The following is a 13,497-nucleotide window of genomic DNA, read 5'->3' on the forward strand; positions in this document are numbered from 1 at the left end:
ACCTGCGCCCACATCTCCCTCCTCACTTCCGTCCAAGGCCCCAATGGATCCTTCCACATCTGACAGAGATTTACCTGTATTTCCACACGTGTCATCTACTGTGTCTATTGCTCTTGATGTGGTCTCCTCGACATTAGGGAGACAGGACACCAACCTGCGGAATATTTCAGAGAACATCCCTGGGACACATTCACCAAACAACCCCACCACCTCGTGGTCGAACTCTTTAACTCCCCCTACCACTTTGTCAAGAACATGCAAGTCCTGGGCCTCCTCCACCATCAAACTCTAGCCACCCGACACCTGGAGGAATCTTCCGTTTTGGGACCCTGCAACCCCATGGCATCAATGTGGATTTCGTCGGTTTCTTCATTTCCCCTCCCCCCACCTTATCCCAGATCCAACCCTCCAACTTGACACTACTGTCTTGACCTGCCCTATCTGTCCATCTTCCTTCCCACCATCCACTCCACCCTCCTCTCCGATCAATCACCTTCACCCCATCTTCGTCTACCTATTGTATTCTCAGCTACCTTCCCTCCAGCCTCACCCGCCGCCCCCCCCTTTCTATTTATCTCTCAGCCCCCTCGGGACACCCCCTCATTCCTGATGAAAAGCTTATGCCTGAAACATCGATTCTCCTGCCCCTTGGATGCTTCCTGACCTGCTGTGCTTTTCCAGCACCACACTCTTCGACTCTGATCTCCAGCACCTTCAGTCTTCACATTCTCCCGATATGTTCCTCATCCCTTTTTTCCTGCCTTCTCTCCATAGCCCTTCAACCCATTACCAATTAAAAGATCTGTCTAATTCCTCCTTAAATTTACTCACTGTCCACCGTATTTTGGACAGTGTATTATGAGGAGCATGGATAGGATAAATAGGCAAAGTCTTTTCCCTGGAGTCGGGGATTCCAGAACTAGAGGGCATAGGTTTAGGGTAAGAGGGGAAAGATATAAAAGAGATCTAAGGGGCAACTTTTTCATGCAGAGGGTGGTACGTGTATGGAATGAGCTGCCAGAGGATGTGGTATTTTGAGGTAGCGAATTCTGCATATTCACAATCCATTGGGAGAAGGTATATCTTAGTTCCCAAAGGGAACTGCTGATATAAACCCCAGCAGCTGCTTTTGCTTGTGTGTGATTTTGGTGAGGTGGATATCTGAAATCTGAACTGTACAGCATAGGCCCAGAAGGGGCAGTCTGACATTTGTGGATTTATTTGAATATTCAGTGCCCCCTTTTGGGGAGGCAGTTTATACACCTTTGAACATTGATCTGGGATTCCTTTGGGACAACATTTGGTACGCATTTTGAGGAGGCTGGAAGCCCTTTTTGGTTGTTAAAAGTAGACATGATCGAACGTAAACTGTGCATAAAATCCCTGGAACTGGCTCTGCTGGGCTTCAGACGTTAAGATAAAATGGAGGATGATGACAAATAATTGTTTGCAAATTAGGAACGACATTAGCTGTCCATCAGTCTGATTGCAGTACACTTCCCTCTATGGAACTTTAGTTTCTATAACTGATGTAATGCTTCTCTCCTTTCAAGTTTCCTGAGCATCACTTGAACATGGATGTTGCTTGCTTGTCATTTATTTTCTCTCTTTCTGTTCCAGATTTAAAAAGAAAAATAACTAATACTCTTTTTCACTGTCCATTTTTCACATTTTTAGTTCAAAACTGAGGCCAGGTTGTTCTTTCATATTTATGACACAAATTATTTTGCCTAGCCTTTAATGACCCTGTCCCTAATTTAGTTTTCCTTTTGTTATTTATGTGCTGTAGAACACTTTCCATCTTCCAGTCATACAGTCATAGAGATGTACAGCATGGAAACAGATCCTTCGGTCCAACCCGTACATGTCGACCAGATATCACAACCCAATCTAGTCCCACCTGCCAGCACCCGGCCCATATCCCTCCAAACCCTTCCTATTCATATACCCATCCAAATGCCTCTTAAATGTTGCAATTGTACCAGCCTCCACCACATCCTCTGGCAGCTCATTCCATACACGTACCACCCTCTGCGTGAAAAAGTTGCCCCTTAGATCTCTTTTATATCTTTCCCCTCTCACCCTAAACCTATGCCCTCTAGTTCTGGAATCCCCAACCCCAGGGAAAAGACTTTGCCTATTTATCCTATCCATGCCCCTCATAATTTTGTAAACCTCTATAAGGTCACCCCTCAGCCTCCGACGCTCCAGGGAAAACAGCCCTAGCCTCTTCAGCCTCTCCCTGTAGCTCAGATCCTCCAACCCTGGCAACATCCTTGTAAATCTTTTCTGAACCCTTTCAAGTTTCACAACATCTTTCCAATAGGAAGGAGACCAGAATTGCACACAATATTTCAACAGTGCTGAAAATGTGTTGCTGGAAAAGCGCAGCAGGTCAGGCAGCATCCAGGGAACAGGAGAATCGACGTTTCGGGCATAAGCCCTTCTTCAGGAAGTCCTTTTTCAACAGTGGCCTAACCAATGTCCTGTATAGCCGCAACATGACCTCCCAACTCCTGTACTCAATATTCTGACCAATAAAGGAAAGCATACCAAACACCTTCTTCACTAGGAGAAAGTGAGGACTGCAGATGCTGGAGATCAGAGCTGAAAATGTGTTGCTGGAAAAGTGCAGCAGGTCAGGCAACATCCAAGGAACAGGAGAATCGACGTTTCGAGCATAAGCCCTTCTTCAGGAATGAGGAAAGTGTGTCCAGCAGGCTAAGATAAAAGGTAAGGAGGAGAGACTTGGGGGAGTGGCGTTGGAAATGCGATAGGTGGAAGGAGGTCAAGGTGAGGGTGATAGGCCGGAGTGGAGTGGGGGCGGAGAGGTCAGGAAGAAGATTGCAGATTAGGAAGGCGGTGCTGAGTTCAAGGGTTGGGACTGAGACAAGGTGGGGGGAGGGGAAATGAGGAAACTGGAGAAATCTGAGTTCATCCCTTGTGGTTGGAGGGTTCCTAGGCGGAAGCTGAGGCGCTCTTCCTCCAACCGTCGTGTTGCTATGGTCTGGCGATGGAGGAGTCCAAGGACCTGCATGTCCTTGGTGGAGTGGGAGGGGGAGTTGAAGTGTTGAGCCATGGGGTGGTTGGGTTGGTTGGTCCGGGTGTCCCAGAGGTGTTCTCTGAAACGTTCCGCAAGTAGGCGGCCTGTCTCCCCAATATAGAGGAGGCCACATCGGGTGCAGCGGATACAATAGATGATGTGTGTGGAGGTGCAGGTGAATTTGTGGCGGATATGGAAGTATCACTTGGGGCCTTGGAGGGAAGTAAGGGGGGAGGTGTGGGCGCAAGTTTTGCATTTCTTGCGGTTGCAGGGGAAGGTGCCGGGAGTGGAGGTTGGTTGGTGGGGGGTGTGGATCTGACGAGGGAGTCACGAAGGGAGTGGTCTTTTCGGAACGCTGATAGGGGAGGGGAGGGAAATATATCCCTGGTGGTGGGGTCCGTTTGGAGGTAGCGGAAATGACGGCGGATGATACGCTGTACATGGAGGTTGGTGGGGTGGTAGGTGAGGACCAGTGGGGTTCTGTCCTGGTGGCGGTTGGAGGTCCGGGGCTCAAGGGCAGAGGAGCGGGAAGTGGAGGAGATGCGGTGGAGGGCATTGTTGACCACGTCTGGGGGGAAATTGCGGTCTTTGAAGAAGGAGGCCATCTGGGTTGTACGGTTTTGGAACTGGTCCTCCTGGGAGCAGATGCGGCGGAGACGAAGGAATTGGGAATATGGGATGGTGTTTTTACAGAGGGCAGGGTGGGAGGAGGTGTAGTCTAGGTAGCTGTGGGAGTCCGTCGGTTTATAGTAAATGTCCGTGTTGATTCGGTCGCCCGAGATAGAAATGAAAAGGTCTAGGAAGGGGAGGGAGGAGTCTGAAACGGTCCAGGTGAATTTGAGGTCGGGGTGGAAGGTGTTGGTAAAGTGGATGAACTGTTCAATCTCCTCGTGGGAGCATGAGGCAGCGTCGAGACAGTCATCGATGTAGCGGAGGAAAAGGTGGGGGGTGGTGCCAGTGTAGCTGCGGAAGATGGACTGTTCCACATATCCTACGAAGAGGCAGGCATAACTGGGGCCCATGCGAGTGCCCATGGCTACGCCTTTGGTTTGGAGGAAGTGGGAGGATTGGAAAGAGAAGTTGTTCAGGGTGAGGACCAGTTCAGTCAGTCGAAGGAGGGTGTCAGTGGAAGGGTACTGGTTGGTACGGCGGGAAAGGAAGAAGCGGAGGGCTTTGAGTCCTTCGTGATGGGGGATGGAGGTGTACAGGGACTGGATGTCCATGGTGAAGATAAGGCGTTGGGGACAGGGGAAGCGAAAATCATGGAGGAGGTGGAGGGCGTGGGTGGTGTCCCGAATGTAATTCTTGGGGAGTTCTTGGACTAAGGGGGACAGAACCGTGTCGAGGTATGCAGAGATGAGTTCAGTGGGGCAGGAGCAGGCTGAGACAATGGGTCGGCCGGGGCAGTCAGGTTTGTGGATTTTGGGCAGGAGGTAGAAACGGGCGGTGCGGGGTTGTGGGACTATGAGGTTGGAGGCGGTGGATGGGAGATCCTCTGAGGTGATGAGGTTATGGACGGTCTGGGAGATGATGGTTTGGTGGTGGGGAGGTGGGGTCATGGTCAAGGGGGCAGTAGGAGGAGGTGTCCGCGAGCTGGCGTTTAGCCTCAGCGGTGTAAAGGTCAGTGCGCCAAACTACTACCGCGCCTCCCTTGTCTGCCGGTTTGATAGTGAGGTTGGGGTTGGAACGGAGGGAGTGGAGGGCTGCACGTTCCGAGGGTGAGAGGTTGAGTGGGTGGGAGGGGTGGAGAAGTTGAGGCAGTTAATGTCGCGGCGGCTGTTGGCTATGAAGAGATCGAGGGCGGGTAAGAGGCCAGCACGGGGTGTCCAGGTGGAAGGGGTGTGTTGGAGGCGAGAATCCTGGTTGAAGAAGTAGGCGCGGAGGCGAAGGCGGCGGAAGAATTGTTCGATGTCACGCCGCATGTTGAACTCGTTGATCCGAGAGCGTAGGGGAATGAAGGTGAGGCCTCTGCTGAGAACTGATCTTTCGTCCTCAGAGAGGGGTAGTTCTGAAGGGATGGTGAAAACACGGCAGGGTTGGGAGCTAGGACCTGGTGTGGGGCTGGAGCTGGGAGTGGGGGCGGGGTTGGGCATGGGGGCGGGGACAGAGATTGGCATGGGGGCTGTTGGGTGTGGTGACGGAGATTGGCGTGGGGGTGGGGTTAGGCGTGGTGACCGAGATCGGCGTGGGGGCGGGATTAGGCGTGGTGACGGAGATCGGCGTGGGGGTGGAGTTAAGCGTGGTGACCGAGATCGGCGTGGGGGTGGAGTTAAGCGTGGTGATGGAGATCGGCGTGGGGATGGGGTTAGGCGTGGTGACGGAGATCGGCGTGGGGGCGGAGACACATGCGGCGTTGTGGTCGTGCAGGTTAGTGATGTCACTGGGGGCGGAAGTGGCTGCGTCGACGGCAACCCGGGGGCGGAAGTGGCTGTGGCAACGACAGAAACAGTGTTATTCCCGATAGCTGCGGGGGCCGCGAAATTGTCGGTGCTTCTTCACTATCCTATCTACCTGCGACTCCACTTTCAAGGAGCAATGAACCTGCACTCCAAGATCTCTTTGTTCATCAACACCCCTTAGGACCTTAACATGAAGTGTATAAGTCCTACTAAGATTTGCTTTCCCAAAATGCAGCACCTCATATTTATCTGAATTAAACTCCATCTGCCACTTCTCAGCCCATTGGCCCATCTGGTCCAGATCCTGTTGTAATCTGAGGTAACCCTCTTCGCTGTCCACTACACCTCCAATTTTGGTGTCATCTGCAAACTTACTAACTGTACCTCTTATGCTCGCATCCAAATCATTTATGTAAACGACAAAAATTAATTGGTAAATTCACTTTGTAATCATTTTTTGTCTGCTACATCTTTTTAAATTTCTTTTCAAAATGTTGCACTTTCCATCAGACATTGATATTTAAGTACTTTTTGCATGTTTCTTCCTTCAGACTTTTTTTTTTCAGTGTTTTATTCATCCATTATGCTACATTACAAACTCACCTGAATGGCTTTTAATTAAACACATTTCTTCTGAACACTATAAATGATTTTTTTAAAGATACTTCACAGCTTTTCTGTTCCTTTATTAAGATTTTCCTTTAGACTATTACACCATTAGACCATGAGAAATATGAGTGGAAGTAAGGCCATTCGGTCCATCAGGTCCACTCTGGCATTCAATCATGGCTGATGGGCATTTCAACGCCACTTACCCGCACTCTCCCCATATCCCTTGATTCCTTGCGGGATTGAGAATTTATCAATCTCTGCCTTGAAAACCTTTAATGTCCCAGCCTCCACTGCACTCTATGGCAATGAATTCCACAGGCCCACCACTCTCTGGCTGAAGAAATGTCTCCTCATTTCCATTCTAAATTGACCCCCTCTGATTCTAAGGCTGTGCCCACGAGTCCTAGTATCCCTGCCTGACAGAAACAATTTCCCAATGTCCACCTTTTCTATGCCATGCATTATCTTGTAACTTTGTATTAGATCTCCCCTCAACCTTCTAAACTCTAATGATTGCAATCCCAGGATAGGTCCTCAGCCGTTCATTGTATGTTAGGCCTACCATTCCAGGGATCATCCGTGTGAATCTCTGCTGGACACGCCCCAGTGCCAGTCTGTCCTTCCTGAGGTGTAGGGTCCAAAACTGGACACAATATTCTAAATGGTGCCTAACCAGAGCTTTATAAAGTCTCAGTAGCACATCACTGCTTTTACATTCCAACCCTCTTGTAATAAATGAAAACAATACATTTGCTTTCTTAACCACGCACTCAACCTGCAAGTCAATCTTTAGAGAATCCTGTACTAGCACTCCCAGATCCTTTTCTACTTTGGCTTTATATATTTTCTCACAGCTTATAAAATAGTCTATGCCTGTGTTATTTTTTCCAATGTGCATTATTTTCTACTTTACTTCCTTAAGTTCCACAATAATCTCTTCGTAATTGGCTATTCTTCAGCCTATCAATCTTTGCCTGATTTATGACTTACCATTCAATACAATATTGGGATCATTAATACTAAAGTATTCTTTATTTATTATGACAGGATCATTTTTATTTCATTTCCCAGTCCAGGTCCAACAGTGGTTTGTTCATTGTTGAACTTACATTATTGAGTAACAAAGAAATCCTGTATACACTAAACCTCATGATGTGGAGGTGCCGGTGTTGGACGGGAGTAGACAAAGTCAGAAGTCACACGACACCAGGCTATTTAAAATCACAAGCTCTTGGAGCACTGCCCCTTCATCAGGGTCTGTAACCTGGAGTCACGTGACTTCTCATTAAACCTCAATTCACTTCCTTCATTGCATTTCATTAAACTTTCTTTCATAGTTATTCCATGACTGTTATTCAGCGCATATATATTTCCTCCTCCAATTACTCTGCACTATTTAATAGCTTATGGTAAACCACAGCGAATGATCCCTTTCTATATTTAAACTTATTTCATACAGATGCTATACTAAAACAGAAGTAACTTTTTTAGAAATTCAGAACTTTTATTTTTCCCCAAAGATTTACATCATTCTTTTAGACTTAGTATCTGAAAAAGGAAATCTGCTATAATCCCTTGATAATATGAGCATTTCCCTCACTGAATGTGATCAAGATATATCAGAACACAATGCTGCAGTACATAAATGTTTGCTTAAAAGTCCGATGTAACTCACCATTCAAAGATACAGCATACTTTGTCATCAATGGGAGGGAACTTACATTTCTATGGAAAGACTTGTGTCTTTGCTTTCAGAACTTCCACAGTTCTTGCCTGCAGATAAATGCATGAAGTTCACCAATTGCACGTTCACAAGATTCTGTACATGAGTAGTGATAAACGGCTCCATTTCGGAATGTAACCAGTGGGGTACCGCAGGGATCAGTGCTGGCACTGCAGCTTTTTACAATATAGAAGATGGTATTAGTAATAACATTAGCAAATTTGCTGATGAGACTAAGTTGAGTGGCAGGGTGAAATGTGAGGAGGACATTAGGAGATTACAGGGTGACCTGGACAGGTTAGGTGAGTGGTCAGATGCATGGCAGATGCAGTTTAATGTGGATAAATGTATGGTTATCCACTTTGGTGGCAAGAACAGGAAGGCAGATTAATACCTAAATGGAATCAATTTAGGTAAAGGGGCAGTACAAAGAGATCTGGGTGTTCTTGTACACCAGTCAATGAAGGTAAGCATGCAGGTACAGCAGGTAGTGAAGAAGGCTAATAGTATGCTGGCCTTCAAGAGGGATTGAGTATAGAAACAAAGAGGTTCTTCTGCAGCTGTACAGGGCCCTGGTGAGACCACACCTGGAGTACTGTGTGCAGTTCTGGTCTCCAAATTTGAGGAAAGACATTCTGGCTATTGAAGGAGTGCAGCGTATGTTCACGAGGTCAATTCCTGGAATGGCGGGACTACCTTACACTGAAAGACTGGAGCAACTGGGCTTGTATATCCTTGAGTTTAGAAGACTGAGAGGGGATCTGATTGAGACACATAAGATTATTAAAGGATTGGATACTCTGGAGGCAGGAAACATGTTTCCGCTGATGGGTGAGTGCCGAACCAGAGGACACAGCTTAAAAATATGGGTTGACCATTTACGACAGAGATGAGGAGGAACTTCTTCACTCAGAGAGTGGTGGCTGTGTGGAATGCTCTGCCCCAGAGGGCAGTGGAGGCCCAGTCTCTGGATTCATTTAAGAAAGAGTTGGATAGAGCTCTCAAGGATAGTGGAATCAAGGGTTAAGGAGATAAGGCAGGAAGAGGATACTGATTAAGGATGATCAGCCATGATCATATTGAATGGTGGTGCAGGCTCGAAGGGCTGAATGGCCTACTCCTGCACCTATTGTCTATTGTCTATTGTCTTCCTTTATTTTAATTTTCAGTCGATGTATTTTCACACGAATACACTGCATTCTTTACTTTTGAGTTTCAAAGGAAGTTGATCCAAATTTTCTGTTCCATTTTGTGCATTCACGTGCAAACAATTATAAATAAGAATTGAGAGGAGACGTCACATTTGAAAAAACAATGGATGTTGGAAGCACAGGGGACAGCAATTTTTCCGGACATTTGCAATCTTTTGACAATGTGTTGCACAGAAGAACGGTCAGCATGTTTGAGTTTTGTCGAGTTGACCAACAGAGTTAGCTTGCCATAAGGGTGTGTGATTGTTGGCAGACAGTTTTGCTCAAGGCTCTGTGTAGATTAGTTTGAAGCCTATTTCAAAGACTGATGCTGGCAATGGGAATCCTATCGCAATAATTCAGCCATTTAACTGTTCAGCTTTGAATTTTTTTTTTGAACATGTCTTTGTTTTGGCCTCTTTTAGTTGACCAACTAGTAAAACTGCTAGTTTGATTGAAGTTGATGTTGTTCCACTGTGATACCCATGTCAGTAGAAGGTTGCTTGCTTGCTTTGAAGAATCCATCAATTAATTACATAATTACCCTGTAGCCGCCACTATAAATTCTTCTGGGAACTTAACATAATACCTCACATTTAATTTAATTTTGTCCAATTTATTTTATTTATGATATGATTTGATATGATAATTGCTCTCATTATGAATAAAAGTTATAAAACTGTATAATTTGTACAATTTTAGTTTACACTTGTGTGCCTAATTAAATTAAATTGACATGGAGCAGTGCAGCAGCAATTAAATGTGAACATTTTTTATAAAGTCAGACGTTTCCTTATTTGTACTGTCTCGCCTTTGGCAGCATTGTGGGTACAAACATAAAACTTTGTCCCAAGTTCCTCTCGTTGCAACACAATCCATGTTCTCATAACAGGACCAAAAGGCTTAGAAGGACAAATATAAATTGTCAGTCACTGTATTTTAATATTTTAGGGAGGGAGTGATGGGAAAGGAGCAGACGTGTTGGTTCTGCACATCGTTCTGGATTGCAGGATGAATGACAATTTTTTTTAAATGAATGAGCCAAATTTATTTGGCAATGTTAATTATCTCAGATGTTATCTCACCATAACGTAAAGGTAGGTATATTTAACATTTCTGAATTTTGTCAAAATTGTTTGGTCCATAAAACTTGATAACTTCTAAAAATAGTTATAATTGCTGCATTCTTGTTTAAATTTTAAAACGAACCTTGCTGGACTAAAACATGACCACCTCTGATGCCATGAAGCAAGTGGACAATATTCTGGAAATGTTTCAATGGCCATTTCCAGGTCAGATCTTAGACACCATCCTCTTGGATTTTCACACATCTCCTGTCTCTGGACTGGAAGTACCTCCCGCTATCATGCGAGTGGAGGAAGCCAATGGCACTTAAGTCTTTAATTTGTGTGAACGGGAAGTTGGCTCATTCCACCAATCGATGCATGCCACTGATGCCACTGCTCTGAAGTTTGCAGAAACTGGCTAAATGTCAATTTAGGAAGGTTTTACAGAGAGTTTCTCTGCATGTGGCCGAATGGCTTTTCTCACACAATTCTCTGCAATGTAAATCATTACCAATGTATCTGTATCTGTTGTGCATCACTCATCCTCCCTGCCCCCCCCACTACAAACAGAAGCCCTTGAGACCACTGGAATTCCAGGCCATTTTAAGTGCCCAGTGTGCCCACCGGGATTTGCCCCTCACCATGCAAGTTGGACAGTGAGAACAGACTGGATCCGACTGGGCTTGCACTCACTGGAATTTAGAAAAATGAGGGGGCTCTCATAGAAACATATAAAATCCTGATGGGACTGGACAGGCTCGATGCAGGAAGAATGTCCCCGATGTTGAGGAAGTCCAGAACTAAGAATAAGGGAGTAGAGGTTTAAGGTAAGGGGAGAAGGTTTGGAAGGGATGTGAGGAAGAACGAATTCACCCAGAGCATGCTGGGAATCTGCAACTCGCTGTCTGTAAGAATGGTAGCAGGAGGGACCCTCGTAACATTTAAGATCTAAGGCATACAAGGCAATGGACCAAGTGCTGGGAAATGGGATTAGAACAGTTGTTGTTTTTGACTGGCATGGACGTGATGGATCAAGAAGCTTTCTTCAGTGGAACTCTCTGACTCTGTTCGGGATGGGAAGTAAATGCTGGCCTTGTCAGTCATATGTACTTCCTGTAAAAACATTATTGTCTATTTGAGTATGTGCTTTGGCACTAATCCATTTGTATCAGAAAATGATGGTTGATTATGACAGAACAGGAAGGTAATTTAATATAACAAGTGTGGCATTCAACTTTCATGAAACGTGAAGTGTTATTCACAGCCGTGGATGTCTTTATCTATTCATAACCATGGGTGTTAAAGTACATTGTAAGTGAAACAAAACACATGACAAGATTTAAAACATAGTCCCAAAAATCAGACACAGTGTCATAATTTTATTCTTCAGAATTGTTTATATTGGTCAAAGCTGTATTTTTAAAGCACAATAAACTTCTTAGGGCACGTATGTGTGAAGTACATTTCATCAAGAAAAAGTCTTTCTGTGATTTACAGATAGATAATAACTGGTATGTTCAGAGATCTGCAAATAAATTTACACCAATTAAAAAAAAACATACTCTTGAAGATCAGAAGTCTACAGAAATCTCACAGATCATTTTAAAGGCGTGGCTGGGGCATTTCTGCCCAGCTCCTTTTCCACCTATCCACTCCACCCTCTCCTCCCTGACCTATCATCTTCATCCCCTCCCCCACTCACCCATTGTACTCTCTGCTACTTTCTCCCCACCCCCACCCTCCTCTAGCTTATCTCTCCACGCTTCAGGCTCATTTTCTTTATTCCTGATGAAGGGCTTTTGCCCGAAACGTCGATTTCGAAGCTCCTTGGATGCTGCCTGAACTGCTGTGCTCTTCCAGCACCACTAATCCATTTTAGACAATGGCAAATGCATTCAAATTGTTCCACAGGGAGAATTCTCAAATTCTGTCTCGGGAGCCTGTAAAGCTTAAAATACACTTGTCCTTCAATGTACTATCCCAGTCCACTGACAATAATTGATGACCACTGTGCAAAAAGTGGTCCTTAAGCAGCTTTTCAATGCCAGGCTGCAAATTCACTGATGCATGAATAAATATATAGCTTATATTACACAAGTATACCATCTGATCCATTTCCATTTGCAGGGTATGTTTTCTTTGGGAATACCTTGTATAATAAAGACCCCCAATGGCATTTCTGATTCTGGAACAGGACACAGGTGGGTATGCATTAATCACCCATTGTATAAACTGTGAAACACCACTAACCGTTTATAATATTGCAGTCATTCTAGGGATCAAGTAGCATTTATCTTAGAGATTAAAAATAGCATAGCTAAGAGCTTGTGAGTAACTTCATGGTGTCAGTGATCCTCCATTCTTCTCAATTATTGCTATGCCTTTCTTTATACATGTATCCTATGCTTTCTGTGAGAGAATGCTTGATATTGAGCTCCCTCTGGCTATCCCTGACCATAAATATTTCCGTTGCCTCATTGCTCCATGCAACGTTGTGTCATAAAGGTGACTTGGAACATAATCGATATGCAAAGCTTGAGCCAATAAACACAACTAAGAGGCATAAGAACTGAAAGAAGGGTGCAATTCCAACGTAGAATCACAGGGATTTAGAAACATTGAGGTCATGATCATGGAAGCCAGACTATGTCACAGAAGTGTTACAGCGAAGGAAAAGGCCATTTGGCCCATCACATCCATACTGGTAAATGTCACATTCAGCCTATATCAACAAGGACTATCGAGTATGGAGGTATTGAGAGAGGGTTTTCCACAAGTTTGTTTACAAGCCATGGCGACATCCAAATCACTGCCTCTATTTTGTTGCCACCATGAGTAAGTAACTTGTTGATCCACCATTTATTTGTTACAGCATATCTACTTTTCAGCAGGCCTCACTGATGTTCCAAAATTCAAGACTCCTGTAAGTGCAATCATTTGGGAAAATAAATATTAGTACATAGATGAGTCCAATCGCATGAGTGATTGGCTCTCAATGTAAGAAAAGCCAGAACAGCCTTTGTAAGAAATAAATCTACAAGAAATGAAAGTGAGTCCCATGCCTTCGATGTATCTGTCACTCTGCACGATAAAAGTGTCAATACAGTGATGCATCAAATCATAAAGACAGCTGCATGGGTAAATTTAATGAATTTAGGAGAATTATAACAATTTGTATGGTTTTACCACCTGCATGTAATTTACAGATTTGCATATCGTTGGATCAGATATAAATTGCAGCTGGAACCCTTCCAGAATACTAAATACAAGAAAAGACTGATTTCTACCTAAAACAGGTTCTTAGGAAAAGGCCACAAATAATCTCTGATGAGTCATAAAGTTTTCATCGACCACCCAAGAACAAGTTCAAATTCTATTGTGGAATGGTCAATTCTTAAGTGAGTCTGACTTCTCAATTACCCTTCCAAGAACCTCATTCCAATCATTGATTTCCCTCATTGTA

This window comes from Chiloscyllium plagiosum, unplaced genomic scaffold (genome assembly GCF_037043375.1).
Source record: "Chiloscyllium plagiosum isolate Xiang-an unplaced genomic scaffold, Cpla_swu_hap1 HiC_scaffold_3, whole genome shotgun sequence".
In the NCBI taxonomy this organism is placed as follows: domain Eukaryota; kingdom Metazoa; phylum Chordata; class Chondrichthyes; order Orectolobiformes; family Hemiscylliidae; genus Chiloscyllium; species Chiloscyllium plagiosum.